The sequence below is a fragment of the Myotis lucifugus genome, unplaced genomic scaffold, assembly GCF_000147115.1.
Source record: "Myotis lucifugus unplaced genomic scaffold, Myoluc2.0 scaffold_115, whole genome shotgun sequence".
Lineage (NCBI taxonomy): Eukaryota > Metazoa > Chordata > Mammalia > Chiroptera > Vespertilionidae > Myotis > Myotis lucifugus.
This window is the reverse complement of record NW_005871163.1, coordinates 752,553-771,974: the sequence shown is the minus strand read 5'-3', so window position 1 is coordinate 771,974 and position 19,422 is coordinate 752,553. Positions and strand designations below refer to the sequence as shown.

At 52.6% G+C, this 19,422-nt stretch overlaps 1 protein-coding gene across 1 annotated transcript in view; it reads right to left on the bottom strand.

Moving 5' to 3' along the window:
• The window catches only part of MEGF11 (multiple EGF like domains 11), a 246,887-nt gene extending 234,546 nt beyond the window's left edge, over positions 1-12,341 (bottom strand). The window contains 1 exon segment of the mRNA XM_023757800.1: positions 12,271-12,341. The gene's annotated coding sequence lies outside the window, so the exon portion shown is untranslated.
• Positions 12,342-19,422: the final 7,081 nt, after the last annotated feature.

The following is a 19,422-nucleotide window of genomic DNA, read 5'->3' as shown; positions in this document are numbered from 1 at the left end:
TAGCAGGCTCTTTGGCCATTTTGAAAAGAGAAACATAGAAGTCACTTACTTCCCAAGTAAAGAGTGATGATTAATTAATCTCGCACCTCCTTCGTAGTGCTCTGTTGTTTTCTGACTACTCTATTCTTTCTTTACTAATATTTTGGATAAAAACTCCAAACATTCTTAAATCATTTTATGATTTTTACAGAAAGGAAGGGAGAGGGCCAGAGAGTTAGAAAGATCAATGAGAGAGAAACGTCGATCAGCTGCCTCTTTACCCCCTCACTGGGGATGTTCCTGCAACCAAGGTACATGCCGTTGACTGGAGTCGAACGTGGGTCTCCCGAGTTTGCAGGTTGAAGCTATCTCGGAATGAGTCAATAATGTTAGTTTCAGACCCTGATTCCACATAATTACGGTGTGGCTCTTGAGGAGAGGGGACACACCTTAAATAACAAAGATACAGAATTTCCGGAGGATGAGGCCCAGAAATCAGGATTTTAAAAAGATTCCCAGGTGATTCTAATGTGCAACCAAGGTTGAGAACCACTGCTATAGATGGTTCATATAGGAGAGGAAGAATTTCCAAAGTTAGTGACAACTGCTCAGAAACGTAGACAGGGCTGACAAGTGCATGGCACCTGTGTGTCTCTCTCCCATCCAGTGCCCAAGACAGGCATTACTAGTCAATTGTGGCACACTTTCCCACTCAGCCTGCTTCTCAGCATAGAATTATTCCAAGCAGTCATCACCAATTGATCCCCAGTGTTGTGTGTGAGCGGAAACCTCCAAGGGCCCATAAAATAGTGCCCAACCACTGCCACCCTAGCACTAATGCAAATTTGTTGAGAAGAAAGAGCAAACCACCTCCTCAACCTCTCAGACGTCCCACGCCTCAGGATCAGCCACATTGCTTATGTCTGGCCTGACAGAGGCCACAGGTCATACTGCAGGGGGTGTTCTACACTGAGTTAACACTGCACCATGGAGATACCAATGTGTTGGCAATGGATACAGAGGGCACAGTGACATCCTGATAGTGATTCAAAGACGCCCGCCCGGGCCACCCCACCAGCACTGGGATGCGCCTGCCCAGGAACCAGCACAAGGCGGGCATTGAAGCCCACTCAATACCTCAAGCTGCAGCTGGGGGCTGGCTGGTGTTCCGAGCGCCTCATGAAAAGGCGCTTTCAGGCCCGGAAAGCAACAGAGGCAAAACCCAAACTGGGACCAAAAAAGGTGGGGGGGCGCCTCAAATTCCTCCAAGCATGTGGGTGTACATAGAGATTTCTATCTTCTATTTATAGAAGATACACACACACACACACACACACACACACACCTCTTTTTTCCTGAATAAAACAAAAGAGCCAAGTTTGCTGGTAATGGGGCAATGCCCTTGCCCTTCATCTGCCTGCTGCGCTCTCAGCTGGCTCCCGTCCCCAAGCCCCTCTCTGTTCGCTGGCCTTGCTGGGGTCTGATTAGCGTGAGATGAAAGAGGAGCCGCGATCAGCCCATAATTAAGAGGCTTTAGCCTTTGCCTTGATGAAGCCTCCAGCCTCCCAGCAGTCCCACCAGGGGCCAGGTTTATGTGGAACGCTTTCTAATCTTCCTGCACTTAAGAAAAAAGTTTTAAAAATAAATCCACAGCTCTTAATCTCCCGAAGAGTGATTCCCTGACCTCAGGAACACATCCCAGAGCCAAAGTGGAGGCCCTGCCAGGTGCCTGCCCACTAGATAAATCAGGGGGGATTGGAGTCCCCTCCGAAGACATGGTAAATGTCCTCCTCTGCGTCTGGGCTCCACCACCCTGATAAATTCTGCTTTCTCCTTGGCCAGGAAAGCCTCGGGCTGCAAATCCTGAAAATGGCACCATGGAGGCCTGCAGCACCCGTTAATCAGGATGGAAAGACTGCCCTGTCCCCTGCACCCTCAGCCCCGCAGAGAACAAGCGGTGGGCTGTTCCCAGGGCAGGGTAGACGCAGGGGTGTAGAAACCACTAAACTAATAAAGAACCCCCCATCCCCCATTATGCACAACTTCTGGGTTCTGAGCCATCAACCCTCCCCTTCCCAAGCCGGAAGCAGCTGTACCCCCAGCCTCCAGCCCCTCCAAAGATGAGGAGAAAACTTATCTGTGTTCTTAGGCCATTCCATTTCTTGCAAAGCAATTATCTTCATCTTTCCATTTCTTTGCAAATCAGGGCACACTCAGCTGGCCTGGCCAACCCCAAGGCTGCCTGTCCCTCCCCACAACCCAGCCCACTCCAGGGCTGTCAGCTTCCCTCTCCCGCCCCCTCCCGAGGCTGCAGGGTTCTGAGACTATGGGAATCCCTCTCGCCCGGGCACTAAATCATGGCCACATCCATACAACCTCCCAAGACAAGTCAGTCACTCCAGGCCAGGCAGCCCCGTGGGGATTAGTCCCCATTTCTGCCCACTCTGAACACACATTTCTCAGAACACAGTGCCCATCAGGGAAGAGAGCACTGAGGGACGGGCCCTGGGGAACCAATCACCCATCACTGCAAGGTCAAGTCTCCGACCGAGGCTGGACTATGAGAACAACGGGCTGGACAGCAAGCCATGTGCTCTCAGAGCTGGGCCAGGACAGACCTGGAGCATCGACCGTCCAATACTTTGTCCCACAGGAGGGGAAACTCCCCCAGCTCACAGGACACGTTGGTGGCAGGGCTCGTGTGAAGGGAGTGGTGGACTCAGACTCAACTGGGCGCGAATCCTGACTCGTCTTACTGGCTACATAACCTGGACAAAATCATTTACCTGCTCTGGGTCTGAGTGCTACACTAGAAGGTACTTAGTAAATTATTAGTTTCCTCCTGACTCACATTCCCCACCTCAAAGATCCTCCAAGCCCTATAATTCTGACTTCTAGTATTTCCAAGAAGAGGGGGTGGGAGTAAGGGTCGGGGGGAGATGTTAATGGAAAAATCCTCTGCCGGAAAACCTAGGCTTGGCCATATGGTGACTCCTGGTGTTAACAATACAATTATCAAGACCGGTCTCATCTTTCATTCATCCACTCAGCAAACATTTATTGAAGACGTGCCAGTCCCTGTGGACACAAAGATGACTCGGGCAGGGCCCTGCCCCAAGACCCCCAAGCACCTGCCGGAGGGGGGGTGGGAATGCCGGGAGAGGGCAGCAAACCCAGGAGGTGGCTTATTTCAAAGCAGGAGGCCTTTCCCAGCAGGAAGCCCCGGGCAAGTGTGATGGGAAATCAGAGACCTTTGCAGAATCGATGCTTAACATCCCCGCAGGACCTTCACAGGTGAGTCTGGCCCATCTCTATGTCAGTTGCCTCTGAAGCTACTCTTGGTCAGGCAGCCGCCTCTGAAGGTAGAGCAGCCCATTCACTCGCTCCATTCTGCCAGGGCTCAGAGCAGCTGTACTTTCCTCTCTCCCCTGGGTCTTCCACCCTGACTCCCACCTCAGCTCAAGAGCAGTTCAGCTTCCCATGGTCCCAATTCTTCCCCTCTGTCACTAACTTGCTGTGTGACCTGGGAAAGGTTGCTTTCCATCTCTGAGCTTCTCTCTCTGCTTGTCCCCAAGGCTGGGGTCAGACTGCATCGTCTCTTGGACCCTCCCCGCTTTCCAAGCTCACCTACAATGTGTTGCCTTTCCCTGCCCGTCCCCTCCTCACATTCTTTTCTCTCTTCACCCTCCTCGGGAGTTGCCCCATCTCCCAGCAGCAAGGAGATAAAGTAGAAGAGGCAGGAGAACTGGATTCTAGTCTTGGATCCTGGAGAGCTCTGAGCCTTCTTTTCCTCATTAACTACATGAGAAGGAGGGGAGATCAGGTTCTCGTGAGGATCACTGCAGCCCGGTACCGGAAATGCAGGTATCAGCGGCATGGTGACGGTTGGGACCCTTAGTCCTGCCCACCTGTCTGTGCAATCCTCAGCATCCTTTTGAAGACTGGCCTCTAGTACTGTCCTCTATTCCAGCCCAGTGTCCACACCAGGGCAGCCTCTGCCCCATCACACGTCAGGAACCACCTCCCATCAGTCAGGAGCTAAACATGAGGGCCTGGCTGTCAGCCGCAGACATGGCATCAGATCAGGGCCGCCTCTCCAGGTTTCCTTCTGGAACCTTCCATATGCATGTAGGCCAGGAGATTCTGAAGCCAGACACCAACTGTCCCAAAGCCTGAAGGGCCCTACGCCTGCACACTGGTAGTAAAAATGTGCACGGGTATGCTCTGGAAAGCAGCCTGGCGGTCCATAGCAGCATGTTTTAATGTATATCTCTAACCCAGAGCATTCACTGCTGCAATTTAATTTTTAAAAATAAACCAAGGCCAAGGATAGGTTCAAGAATATTTGCTGCATCATTCTATATAATAAAAGCCTAATATGCAAATCGACCAAACAGCGGAATGACCGGTGGAACAACTGATCGTTATGATGTGCACTGACCACCAGGGGGCAGATGCTCAACACAGGAGCTGCCCCCAGCCCACAGGCCCTAGGCCAGCCAAGGCAGGTCAAGGCAGGTGCCAGCAGGGGCCCCAACTGCCCCGCCGGTCTCCCCCGCCGGTCTCCCCCGCAGAGGGAGGCAACTGGCGGCAGCAGGGGGCGGAGCCAGCAAGCAGGTGGCTCCAAGCCAGCCAAGACAGGTGCCAGTGGGGTGCCCCTGATCAGCCCACCGGTCGCCCCAGAGATCGGCCCTGATCATTGGCCAGGCCTAGGGACCTTACCCATGCACAAATTTCGCGCATCGGGCCTCTAATCTCTTAATAAAGAGATATTAGTTGTAGCATTGAAACAACCTAAATGTCTAAATCAGTGGGGGCCTTGCTAAATAAATTCCACCATCCTATATAATAAAAGTCTAATATGCAAATTGTCCCCTCAGGCGGTCATTTGACTGAGTGTTCCACCACTCGCTATAACCTGCGCTGACCACCAGGGGGCAGCGCGGAACATGGCAGGCGTCGGCGACGCACTGCAACCTCTCACCGGCTACCTGGGGGCAGGGGTGATGGGGACGGAGGTGCGATGAGAATGAGAGGTGTCCGCCAAGCTCGTTCTCACTCCCCCTGCTATCCTCCCCTGAGATGCCAGGGCTTGTGGGCCAGGGAAGCCACCACACTCAGGTGTCAGGCGCCTGCGAGGAGCCCGCCCCGCACCCACATGGCATCTTCCGGGTGAGCCAGGCCGCAGCCGCCAGGACTGCAGGGGCCAGTCGGGCTCCCCGTGGGTTCATGCAGGAGCCAGTCTGTGAGGCCAGCCGGGAGAGAGTGCGCTGCCTGCCCAGCTTCCGTGCAGCGCTGCTGGGCAGCCCAGAGGCCCATGCTGCACCCCAGCCCACGGCATCCGGCCACGTTCACCACACCTCTGTGTGGGGACTTGGGCACTGTGACTCAGGCGGAGGGGGGTTTGAGGGCCCAGGTACTGTCCAGGACCCAGAGGTCAGCTGGGACCTGCCCTTCCATGCCAGATGCTCACACTTCAATTGCCAGCCAGGTCTAGGGACCGCACCTGTGCACAGATTTCATGCACCAGGCCTCTAGTGTTTACATAACAAAATAGTAGGCAAACATTAAAAATATTGATGTGTGGAAAATACTGTCTGTCATCTTTGGAGCAGGGGGCAGAGGGGACAATATATAGGACTTGTGCTTTCTAAGTCAAACTATTATGTTGCTGTATTAGTGTTTCTGACAATGAGCATTATTATCACTACTAGAGGCCCAGCGCGCGAAATCGCGTGAGGTGCCCCACCTCCCACCCATGCCGGCCACTCGAGGAGTCCCCACCTCCCATCCGCGCCGACTGCGCAAGGAGATGCCCCTCCTCCTGCCACACCATGAGAGCCGCTGCTGGGGGGCCGGGGGGAGGGCCTGAGAGGTGCTCCAGCAATTCCTGCTGATTGGTCGTTACAGCATGAGGGCATGACGATCATTTGCATATTAGCCTTTTATTAGTATAGGTAATCGGAAAGGCAAAAATATTTTAATATACATAAGTTCACTGACATGGAAAGATGACCCTGATGTATTACATGAAAAGTACATGTTACAAAACAGCAGAAACATTATGATCACATTTATATAAAACTAGAGGCATGATGCACAAAATTCGTGTAAGAGTAGGCCTTCCTTCCCCCCCGCTGCTGGCACCGGCTTCCCTCTGGCACCCGGGCCCCAGGCTTCCCTCGCAGCCCTGGCTTTGTCCAGAAGGACATCCGGAAGGACATCCTAATTAGCATATTATGCTTTTGTTATTATAGATGTTGTGTGCGTGTGGGGGAGGAGGGGTTGTTGAGAGAGAGTGAGCAGGAACAGAAAGATATACGGAAAGATATTAAAAATGTTAACACAGATACCTGGGTGATGATATTTCAGGTGACTGACTTTCCTCTCTACACTCCCATATTTTATATTTTCTATGACGAGCTGGTCTCAATTTTAAATCTGAAAAACCACAATAAAGACATCTTCATTTTGAAAACAAAAAGACAAAATATGGGCAGCTCTTCCCCAGCTTGCCCTCCTCCCAGCCCAGATTCTCCCTCACTGTTCCCAAAGAGCAGGGTTCATTAAGCCCTCTAGGGACATGGGCCACTTTATGGGACTCCCCAGGTGGCTCTTGGAGCCACCAAGCTGGGGGGACATTCCCATCACAACTGTGTGGCATGTGTCCATGCTGCCATTGTATCCATGCTGTGATGGAAAACATTATGTCACTTCAAAGACCTAAAATGATCTCACGACATGGAAAAATGTATGGATAACGTACGATTTTGTCAGTCTATTCAGTAAAATAAATGAACCAGGTATTCCAATTTTAAAGGAAATTTATTGCAGCCCTTTGTCAATGACACTGATGAGTTCTGGCTCGCAGCCCAGTCAAGGCAGTGTGGGTGCTTCGCCTCACTCCAGGGCTCGTTCAGTCACCTGCACCCCCACAGGCTCTGCTCCTCCGGGGGTAACAAGCACCTGGAGCCGGGACTCAGTTCCCGAGTCCTAAACCCAGTCCTGTCTCTGACCAATTGTGTGGCCTTGGGCGGGTCACTGAACCTCTGGGAGTCCCAGTGTCCTCGTCTGTAAAGTGGGAATAATAAGAAAGCCTGACTCCCAGGGTCCTAAGAATCCAGAGATAAGGACTAGGAGAAGGGCCTGTAAACAGTAAACCACTGCATCAATATGGTCATTGATCCTCATGCTGGGGGCTGGGGGGGTGTTACAAATACTCCTGGGGCGAGGGGGAGCCTACACAGAGAGAGAACACGTTTATTAGGGTCCTCCAATAAGAACTGCCTCTTTGGGGTGGGGACAAGTCTGCCAAGACAGAGAAAAAGGGACTGAAGATGGATTTTAATAAGTTTGTGATTTAGCCCAGCTGACCCACAGGCCAAGCTAGCGATGATTCCAAGTCTGAAACCAGAGCCCAATTTGGCTGCGCCTCTGGCCTAGGCTGTGTCTGACAACCACCTCCACAGCCGCATGCATTCGCAATAAAACCGTTCCTCTGAGCTCTGTCTCCTGCAGGAGCAAGAGGCTCACTCACCTTCCAGGATTGCAGCACCCCCTGCCCCCACCCCCAAAGCAAGGAGCCGCGAAAACAGCACTGTGGCAGGTAAGACCTGTCCTGCTTCTCCCCGGGTTTAATTTGCAGAATGGCACACAGCTCCCAGATTCATTGTGTTCCTGGCCTGATTATTCGTTGTTTATTTCGGTATTTTCCAGGAAATTGTTCATTAAGGATAAAAGCACCTGCTTACTGTAAGAGAACATTACACAAAGGCTCTGGCATGGGGGCCCGTAAGAACATTAATTAATGAAGTGAAACCGCACAAACACGCTATAAATTATAGGTCTAAAAAGACATGTCTGGCATTTAGTGGATTATGATAGAGGGCTGAAATAAAACGTCATATTTTAAGACCACGGTGGTGTTTTAACAAAAAAAAAAAATACACGGGAGGGAAAAAAATTACACAAAGGTGGCAGAGGTAACGATCTATTTCTGGAGCAACTAAAGCCTGTGCTTGCATTAAGAGAATTATAAATCAATTCTGTTTTGTCTGGGGGCCTTTACGCACCGTGTGTGCTAAATGAAAGAGCTTAACACGTCAGAGCAGCTCCTCGGGAGGGAGCATGGAGCAAGGCGACTGCGGCCTTCAGGCCCGAGAGAGGCCCGGCAGGTTGTGAGGAGGAAGTGAGCAGGATCTGGGTCCAGTCGCCGAGTTGGGCCCAGCTGGCAAACGCCATCCTGAGCACCAGCGCCCAAGAAAAACATGTAACCGAGTCCCAAGGAGCTGGGCCGCCACCGAACCAGCTGGCCACACCCACCAGCGCCAGCCAGGCTTGGTTCTCACTTGGGGATTTCCGCCCCAGGGCTGGTGGGATTTTTTATCCTGTCCTAAAAAGCAGGTTCCAGGGCGAGCTTCTTTTCTGATCATTTACTCAGCTTCATTCCCCTCACTTCCTACCCACTGCTGAACAAGGACAAGGCCTGTAGCGACGATGGCCCTGAAATCATGCAGACTCCTGGTAGATCCTGGAGACTGGGTCCCACTCCTCACAGCCCACTTACCAAGGCAGGGACGGAAAAGGGCACAATTGCAAAAGGGTTTGGTAGCGGATGTTGGAACCATAGAAAGGTCCTCTCTGCTTAACTCCCAACTCAACAGGAAATTCAGAAATCTGAACCTCCCATTCCTCAAGGCAGAATGGAGGCGGGCAGGTGCCTCCTATGGCTCCAGCTTCTCCAGGTTGCTTCCTGCCCTTTCCCCAGGCGGGCTTGGCTGGTGAGGCACTAACCTTCCTTATGCTGAATCACCCATATGCCGAAAACAGGAAGCTTGTGCCAAGTCTAAACCATGCCTCCCCAACGTTCTAATTCTGTGGTGTGCCCACAAATTTCTAAATTTGCCATAACACGTACGGGGACTCAATGGGGTAGGAAGAACAGGAGGCAGGCCAGAAGCTGGCTACACCACGGCAGGCCTCTGACACACAGACATTTGGCTGTGCCAAGAGGGGGAGACGAAAGAAAAGGGGAGTGAGGTGGGTAGGAGTTGGGTTGGGGGACCTGGCACTGAAAGTTTGAGCTGCAGGGAGCATCGGGTGCTAATGCCATAGTCAGTACATGGGAGCATGTACTAAGAATGCCCTGTTAATAGGCCTTGTTGGATGAGAACCTGGATGTGGACTGAGTCAAATAGTGAACATTCAGTTCACTCACCAACTGAGGAGCAGCTCGCTGAGAGCCGGAGGAGAGCAGGAAATGAGTGGTGCCCGGGAGCCTGCCCTGTGCCAGGCACCTGGCGCATCTCAGTCCTCGCGTGGCTCTTGGAAGTAGGTATTATGATCTCCATTTGCAGGTGATGAAACAGAGGCTCACAGTTTGGAAGTGGGTGAACTAGATCTGAACTCAGGACTACCTGCTTGCCCAGCACTATGCTTCCAGCTGTGTCTTTGCCCTTCAGACTCAAGAGCTTGTGTGTGTGTGCGTGTACCCATGCACGTGCTGTGTATGGCATGCTGGGGAGGGACAGGGTCATCTCTTTGGATCAGAGCTTCCTCCATGCTCACTGAATCTGAGCAGAGGAAGAGGAGATGCTGTGCTATTGTGAGAAAGGATTGGCTTCGGCGAGCTGTGTGACCTTGGGCAAGTCCCCTGTCTCCTTGGCATTTCACTGTCCTCTATTAGCTGAGAGGAAGCCTTTCTTAGCCAGGGATCCTCATCTGGACCACAGAACCTGGAAAATGATGCAGTGACTATTTTCTCAACTCTCCCAAGGAGGGCACATGACTCGTACCATCTAGATGTTCAGGAAAAGCCAGTGCATGGCATGCAGTGGACAGCATAGGGCCAAAGGGCTGAATTCTCTCCTGAACCTGGCTGAGAAGGTACTAGCTGGTCTTTAGGCCCCTGTGGCTCTCTCATCAGGAGGTGGGTGGGGAGGGTACGTGCCTCCACTACAAGAACTGGGCAGGGCGACATTCCTGAGCACAGCCAAGGCTGCAGATGAGGATACCAGACTCCCTGGACCAGATTATCTAAAATGACAGTGTCCTCTGTGTATTTCCCTGTGTCATCCCTTAGCCCAGTGGTTGGCAAACTGCGGCTCGCGAGCCACATGCAGCTCTTTGGCCCCTTGAGTGTGACTCTTCCACAAAATACCGACTTCTGCGCATGGGCCACGAAGTTTCAATCACACTGTACGTGCGCACCCGCACGTGGTATTTTGTGGAAGAGCCACACTCAAGGGGCCAAAGAGCTGCATGTGGCTCGCCAGCTGCAGTTTGCCGACCACTGCCTTAGCCTAACTACCACCTTTAAATGTGCCAATCTTGCCTCAGCTGTGCTTTGAGGAATCAAGGGAAAAGTTGGGGACACATCTTTAAGGGGATAAGCCCTACCCCTCACTCTGTAACCTTAAGGCTAGCTGGATAGTGGGTGGGGGATGGGGGGGGAGGAATAGCAATAATTGGCAAGAGATCTGAATGGGATCAATAATGAAGCACATGACCCCTCTGCACCTCTCCTGCCCTCAGAGGAGTGGCATTTCTTTTGTTACAGAAGCGGGCAGTTCCCCAGCAAGACGGAGCAGTCATTTGTGCCCCAGGCATGAGCAAGGCCCACCCCATTCCTGCCCCTCCCAGAAAATAGTCGAATCAGTGAGAGCACGCCTAGGCCCTCCTCACCTGCAGTTCTGCTCGGGCGCCCCCAGAGGTGGGGGTGGGTCCAAGGCAGTGGGAAGGTGCAGTGCACTGTGGGATTCTGCAGCCACCTCCCGCGGTTCTCAAGAAACACCGGGCTCAGCAGTAGCCCTGGCAACATCTTTGCATCAAAAAGGACATAGCTAGACAGGACAGGTGCATGCCAGACTCTGGATCACTCCACAAAGTGGAGACGAGGCTAAAATCACCCCGAGGGAGGAAGGCAGAGGAGACATTTATTTCAGACCGATTTCACCCACTGTGCAGCAATCACTAACACCAAATGGTAGAGCTGTGCGGCTCTGTGCCGGGGACGATAAATGTGGGAAGTGCGAGTGAGCGCGTGCGGCCCCCAGCCTGGCGCCGCTGCCATGAGGGGACAGAACCTGCTGACGGGGCTGCCTGCAGGTCTGAGGACAGCCTGAGCTGAGCACCTGAGACAGGCCAGGGACAGAGACCCAGAAACAGGTCCTCACCCCAGTTCTACCGATAATCAGCTGTGTGACTCTAAATGAGCCCTAACCTCTCTGGGCTGCTTCCTCATGAGGTGGAGCTAGAATCACTTCTCAAGTGGGTGGTCTCACCTGAGCAGAGGGCAGGGGCTTAAAGGCCTGAGTTGGAGCTTTCTAGCATCACCCACCAGCCATAGGACCATGGAAGACTCCTAGCTTCTCTGAGCTCGGTTTCCCCACTTATAAAAAGATGGTGACTGGCCCTAACCGGTTTGGCTCAGTGGATAGAGCGTCGGCCTGCGGACTGAAAGGTCACAGGTTCGATTCCAGTCAAGGGTATGTACCTTGGTTGTGGGCACATCCCCAGTAAGGGGTGTGCAGAAGGCAGCTGATCAATGTTTCTCTCTCATCAATGTTTCTAACTCTCTATCCCTCTCCCTTCCTCTCTGTAAAAAATCAATAAAATATATTTTTTTAAAAAAAAGACGGTGACTGCAAGTCCTGTCATTTTAGAGCCCAACGTGGGTTCTAGCTAAGGTCTGCCACAGCTCTTCCGAGTCCTACAGTGGTCTCTGCAGCAACAGCGGATGAAAGGGAGAAAGGCTTCCTCTCAGGGCCCTCGGCAGCTGGCACAGAGCCAATGACTGGATCGATGAAGCAATGAGCAGGTGTCTGTTTTTGCATGAGGCCGAGGCTGAAAGGAAAGAGACCTGCCCAAGGTCACACAGCTGATAGAACTGACCTCAAATCCAGTTCTTTGGGCCCCCAAATCCAGTGCCCCTCCCACTCCACCATGCTTTCAGGAAAGGGTAGGGCGGCCGGTGAGTTGAGGGGAGAGGAGGATGGTGAGGTCCACCTGGACACACTGGATTCTAGGTACCAGCCCCTCAGTCAAACCCGTCTGCTGCCTGTCCAGCCCCTCACCCAGCCTATCCTCAGGGCATTTCCTTTCCTGGGGGCAGAGACGACAGCCGGTCGCTGGCCAGGGTCTCTCCCTGTCACCTGCAGAAAAGCTTCTGGGATTTAACTTCCTTGGCCAGGAAGCCACAGCCTGGTCCCACTCTTTTCTCACTGCCCTGCTTTTCGGACCCTCAGAAGCCATTTTCCCCGGTCCTTTCTCCCAGGACTGGCAATCCCTCACCTTCTCATGGGCTTGTTACCAAGCATGTCCTTATCCACTGTCTCGTTTGATCCTAGAAGAGCCTGTTAGAGCTGAGGATGGTGAGGTGGGACTCGGGGTGGGGTGAGGAGGGGCCCAAAGTTTCCGTAGCAGAGTGGGGACTGGGTGGCACAGGTACAGCAGGCTGGCAATGGGCACCTCACCCTTTCCTCTGGCACCTCCTCTGTCCCTAGGAAACATCAAAGGCAGAAATCACAGCACCCGAATCAGAGAGCTCAGGGCAGGGCTGCACTCCCCGGGTGGGTGGCAGGTTGGGGAGGTCGCCCGTTCGGGGCAGGACATCCAGCTGCCCCCTCCCAGCACACACATACACTCAGCAGTGGTGTCCACCGTGACTGCGCATTAGAATCACCCAGGGACATTTTAAATATCTATGCTTGCAATCTCACTCCAGGCCAATTAGAACCAAATTTCTATGCATGGAGCTGGGCCATGGGTTTTTTTAAACCTCCACATTGATTCTAATGAGCAGCCAGGGTGGAGAACCACCCACTAGGACTCCCTGAGAGCAGGCCCGGGGACCCTCATTGAGAAAAACCTACCCAGGGGGTGACCTCATCCTTTCTCTGTCTCTTTCTCCCTTCTCACTCCAGCGGACAGGTACCCCTTCCTGACAATATCCTGGCTTTGCCCTGGACTCACAGGCCGCTGCCCCATCAAAGTCACTGGGTGGCAGAAGCAGGGTCTGCTAAGCCATTAGGGAAGTTGCCTGCGCCTCCAAGAAGCCAGCCAGGTCCAGGTGAATGGAGAGGGCAAAGCTGCTATCCCAGAAAGGCCCATCGACCCCTCCCCACAGCACGTCTATATGGCAACACACACAGAGCAGAGGGCCTTGTAGAACCCCCTACCCACTCCAAGACCGGCACAAGTGCCTTGGGCACCAGGCAACACCCGACCGTAGACGGTGAATGAGCATCCCTTTACCGGCACCCAACAGGCAACCATGGCCAATCCCATTCCTGGGAAACCCTGTCTTTCTTCTCTTGGCCCATCTCTCTTCTCTACCTGACGTGCCAGGCACTGGGGGGAGGAGGGCAACAGTGAACAAAGTAGACCTTTCCTCCCCACAGAGCTTAGCCACGTGGAAGGTACTGTACTCCCCATTGTACAGATGGGGGAACTGAGGCTCAAAGAAGAGTGATGGCCCGCCCATCAGCAGGCAGTGGCTGAGCCCACCAGGTCCTTCTGCATGGTGAGCCCTGCTGTATGACCAGCCTGGTCCTTTTGTCTAATCCCATCATGAAAAGCAGCAGGACCCCTTCTGTGTGGATGAGAAAGCAGGGATCACGTAGAGGGGGCTGGAGCCAAGAGCAGGCTCAGGTCCGAGAGCCCGAGATCTGAGAGCCTGAGGCCTCCATCTACCTGTCTTGCCCTCCCTCCCACTTCCTCCTCTAATGAAAATTCTGAGAGCTGCAATGAAATTCACCTTAATAACGCTCGTTAGAAATATGCTAATGGGAGGAAGCTGATATCATATGCCCTGAAACCCGAAGGGAAGAGGCAAAAAATTCAATATTGAGTTTTGTCTCATTTCAAAGCCACTTTCAAAGTGGCCATAAATCTTCCATGTGACGTGACATAACAAAGAGCTGCCAGCAGCTCGGGTGTTAAAAATTAGCAGTTGCAGGTGCTGAACTGAATGCATTTGCCTTTCAAGCCCTCGCTACATGGAGAGGGAAGGGGCAAACTAGGTCCAAGGCGTGGACTGACCTATCCTCACAGCTCGCACCCTGTGGGCCCTGCGGCTGAGCCTGTGGCTGTGAGAGGCTGCAGAATGTGCCAGAAGCATGAGGATCAGGAATCAGCAAGGCTCACCTTGAACCCATGCTGAGATGGGGTTGAACCCCCTAGGTCTGTGGCTCTGGGACAAGTCCCTAATGTGACCAAGCTTCGGGGACTGGCTATGCGATTGGCGAGAGCACGTGTACCTCGGAGGACCACGTGTGGTGTTGTCTGGCTGGTGGCACAGTGGTGTAGAACGAACACGTGCTCTCCCATCAGCTGGCCTAAATCAAGAACCAGCTCTGTTCATTACTAGCTGAGTGACTTTGGATAGATGACTTAATCTCACAGAGGCTCTGTCTCATCTGCAAATGGAGATGGTAATTGTATCCATTGTGAAAATTAAATGAGGTAATTACACACAGTATCGGATAAACTGTAAAAACTCATCAGATATAGCCGCTCTCACTACTGGGCACACAGTCAACAGTAGCTGCTGTTTATACACGGTCTCCTTCAGTTTCCCAAACCCCCTTTTCGCTGCCACCGATGAAAACCCTTGGGTGCTGTCTCATATCCCTTTTTGATTCCAATTTGCTGGGTAACTTTGGGAAACTGACTTAACCTCTCTGATTTTTAAATGTCTATTCTACAAAGATCCTGCTCTGATCTATCTAGCGCAGTGATTTTTAACCATGTGCCGCAAGGCCTTTGAAAACATGCAATGCCTGACTATTTAGTCAGGGGCACTGACCTCTTTCCCCTTAGACTGTCAAATAAAAAAATGACAACCACCAACACAACAATAGCCATCTGGTATGAATGAATCAAAATTATACCTTTTCTTTTTTGTCAGATCAGCAAAAAATATAATTTTTTTGGGTGTGCCGCAGAATTTACATAATTAGTTTATATGCACCATGAGATGAAAAGGTTGAAAATCACTAATCTAGAGGGGGGTTATAAAAATCAAAAAGGTAATGCAAGTACAAGTGCTTTGAAATGTATAGTAAGTGACACAGGTGTGGGAATTTCAGCAGGAAGGCTTCCCAGCTCCCATGGTTGGCCTCCCTGCCCAGACAGCAAGGACAGTCTCTCTCAAGACCTCAGAGGAAGAGCCTACACCTCCTCCAGACAACATCGACAGCAAATGACAACTGCCCATCCCTACAGATGTGTCACCGAAGCCCCCCCTACAGGATGTGTGTCTTCATGGTCCGTCCTTGGGAAAGATAGAGACAAGCCAGTGGTCACCCTGCGGATGGGAGTTCCTCACCGTCTAGAACATTTTATTTCCAATACACCAAACTTCTATGTAGCCCTCTCACGCATGACTTCATGGGGTTCATGCCAGGTCTGGCCGCCACTCCCACTTCCCACACATCTCCACCCGGTCAATGACAGGAATCCCCTATCGGTGTCAAATTGCTATTAAGTTTCTAGTGTGGTTTTTATTTCTCAATTTCTGAACTTCTCCCACTATAGACCCAACAGCTTGTGGACTGGCATCAATCCGTAGCGTACACTTTGAGTATCCAGAAAGCAGTGGGAGCAGAGAACAAGCCAGGTTCTCAGCTCCTGGTCCTGTGTTGTTTACAAAATTGACACCTTCTCATGGAATGTCCCGCCTCCTTCTCACCTGCCTGCCCCTCTCGGCCCACGTCCTCTGCCTCTGCTTTCTCTAGTTACTTCCTACGGGTTCCCATGATGCTCCCACCTGAAAACTCCAGAGGCCATTCTTTCCCACGCAGGATAATGTGGACACCTTTCCTGACCTGGGGTCGGGAGGTGGGGGATGGTGGCCAGTTCAAAGCTGCTAAGTCCCTGGATTGTCCCCTGAATCTCTTCACCTGCCAGTGAGACCCAAAGGTGAGTGAACCTCAGGCATCTCATCTGTTCCAACTTTGCCCTCCTCGACCTCTGCCTGTTAGAGTCGAGCAGCGGTTCTCAACTTGTGGGTCGCAACCCCTTTGGGGGTCAAATGACCCTTTCACTGGGGTCGCCTAAGACCATGGGAAAACACATATATAATTACATATTGTTTTTGTGATTAATCACAATGCTTTAATTATGTTCAATTTGTAACAATGAAATTGGGGGTCACCACAACATGAGGAACTGTATTAAAGGGTCGTGGCAATAGGAAGGTTGAGAACCGCTGGATTAGAGGCTGCTTGAGGCAGGAACCATCTCTCCACGCCTCCCTCCCCCAGGGCGCTCAATGAATAACTGCTGGTTCCTGGACAAGGCCATTCAGGGCTTCCAGAGCTGTAAGGAGATGCTGAAAAGAGCAGGCGAAAAAGAGCGCAGATGCCCCCGGTAGGAGGAAGTCAAGTGTCCGTGCCCAGTGGCAGTAGCTCTCGCAGCCTCCTCCCCTCCCCTCTGCCCTGGGTCTCACGCACAGATCCTTTCTGGCCCCTCCGCCTCCCTTTCCCAATAACCACAACCACAGATGCAGGGCCTGTGGAGCTCCCCTGACAGCGGCATCCGTAAACTCCCCAAAATTGCCCCCAAACTCCCAGTGATATGGCAGGTCATAATGCCAGAAGGTCTCGAGGGGCTTGATTCCTGCTGGGAAAAAGGACAACAGCCCCGGATCAGAGCCCCACTCCCCCTGTCTCCATGTAACCTTCAGTCACGTGGTCTCTCTGATCCTTGGTTTCCCCATCTGTAAAGTGGGGCTGTTAATAGGACCTACATGTAGGGGTCGTTGTAAGGACTGAGAATGAGGCAGTGCCGCCTGGGGAAGCACTGTTTTTAAGTCTTTTTAGTGGGGATGCCCCAGGCTAAGTCTATCTTCCCACCCTGTCTCCACGCCCAGGTACCTCCTGAGCTGGACAGACCACATCTCCTGTCAGCCTCACTCAGAATGCAGCCACGGGGGTTCGGCAAAACTTATCAAGCACAGAGCCTACTGTCACACACTTACAAAGGTTAACTGCAGAATTCGACAAGAGGGAGGAAGCTTGGCACACTCGTAAACATAACCAATTAAGGAACAAGCCTCATCCTGTAATTATGCCACTGACAGAAATCTACCATCCCATGTAGCGGTTTTAGAGCCAGGCAGGGAGCCCGCACCCCTAGGGGCTCCCCCTTCCCACCAGGCCTGGGGAGCAGCACCCAGTCCTCAGAGGCAGCAAGCGGCCTTGGGCCGAGAAGAATGCCTTTTCCGCTGCTCCCTTGAAGCGGGGCCCACTGGAGCCCCCCAGACGTCAATTAGCAGCATCTGGCTAATGAACGTGAGATGCTCCATTCGCTCAGTCCCGACCAGCTCCCCCTTTCATGTGGCTCTGGGGAGACAAAGCTGCTCTGATCCCTCGGATAGCTGTGGTCCCACCAGCTCCTGAGTGGGGGCAGGGCCACCCAGGGGAGGACAGCAGTTCAAAGCCAGCCTGGCAGGCATGGTGGGGTCCAGTTGGGATCAGGAATAATTAGGACATTCCAGACCATGAGAATCAATAGCATAATTAACAAATATTGTGCTATTCTTCAGAATCTTGCTACAAATTATGCTGCCTTTGATCATACAATGTTCCCTGACTGTTAATGACATGTAACGTTAATTACCAGAGAAAGGGAACGACTCAGAATGAAGACTTCCTTGGAAAGTCATTAAGATTCTTTGAGGAGGTGCAGGGCCTATGAGAGGGACTTCCTCTCCACCCTCCCCCGGTTGTGGTGACTTAGTGACCTCAGGAAACCCACTCTCCTTGTCTCCAGTGGGCAGGCCTATATCCCTTGGGAAGAGTGACTAACACATAGTAGGCCTGCTATACAGATTTGTTAGCTGAATGAAAGAATGTGTGAATGAATAAAGAGGTTCACCTGGGAATCCATTCGAATCTTAGGGTTTGAGGGGGGAAACACTTTGAATCATAATCTAGTCCCCTGTTTTCAAATGGGGAAACTGAGGCTCGAAGGAAGAAAACCATGCCCCTTGTCAGTTAAGTTTGGATGAAAACTCGGGTGTCAAACAATCGGTCCCATCCCCTTTCCTCCACCACCACCCTGCTTAGCGCCCTCTCACCTTCCTCTCTCCCTTCCCTTCTCCTCCAGGCACCTTCTCTGGCCCTCGGTCCCCTCACTCCTTTCTCAGTCCTCTGGTCCTCAGTCCTCTAACATGCCCAGCCGTCCTTTCACACCGATCCTGTCGCTTTCCACCGTGACTCTCCGCTCCTCATGGGAAAGGACACAGGTTTATGTGACTTCCACATGCCCCCCAGCACGGACACCTCCCTTGGAGCCAATTACCTGATGGACAGAGCTCTTCAGTGGATGAGCCGATGGAAAGAGTCAGGCAGGTGCCCCTTAGCTTAATGAAATGCCCAGGAAAGAAACCAGCCCCGACGCATGGTGTGAACCAAAAAACACCCCCTTCCTGCTCCCTTCAGCCACTGAATCGGACTCCAGGGTTCTCCCAGGTCCAGAGGAGCCACTTCTCACCTGCCTCTGCAGGAGCACCTGGAGGATGGAGATGGCATGGGCCTGGGGCTTTGGAATCATGGCACTGGGCTCAAGCTCTGCTCCCGTTCCCCTGTTGAGCTCCCTGAGCAAGCTGTGCCATCTTTCCAAGCCACAGTCACCTCACCTGGCGGTGTGGCAGCTCGGGTCACCGGAGCTCATGCACATGAGCTCCCTACGTGCCAGATCCCCTCGGCCTCCCACTGGCTGGCGCTGGGCTTCAATCCAGACCCGGGTGACGGGTATCAGCAGCTTGGGGAGCAATGCACAGGGTGCTACCAACCCCAGCTCCCCAAGGATAGCCACCCGTGGAGCTCTCCGGTAACCTGCTTCTCTGAAGACAGGCGGGAAGCCCTGCTCTGACACGGGGCAGGGAGCAGCACTGCGTGAGACAGGCAGCCGGCGGCGCCAGCAGGCGTGGCTGAAGTAAATGATAGTGTAACCCTTGCTACCCGAAACAACAACATCATAACTGTCAGAGCAATTTTCTACCTCAGTAGTTTAACACCTGAACTGTTGCTGCACTCCTCCCCCCACCACGCTCACTCGTGCTGGCTCTCTCTCCATCTCGCTGCGCAGAAGTCAGCCCCGCTAGGAGCCATCCCTTGTGGAATTGCAGCAAATGGTATTTGCCTCCAGGAGCCAAGGGCTGCAGGATTAATCAGCACACAGGCCTTCCCAGAGGAGAAGGAAGGAAAAGCCCACAGGCTCACATACCCGCCCTGCAGCTGTCAACATCTGGGTTACAAATAATCCAGGGACTTAACAGGGATTTCAACATTAGACAGCCTCTGACTCCCTGTCACAGAGATGCAGCTACTGGTTTCTATTGGCTGGGATCATATTTCTTTTCCTAGAATGAGGAGCCAAGTGCTAGAAGGGCATGGGGGACAGAGGCACCTCTAAAATGCCGCCTGTGTCTGTGGG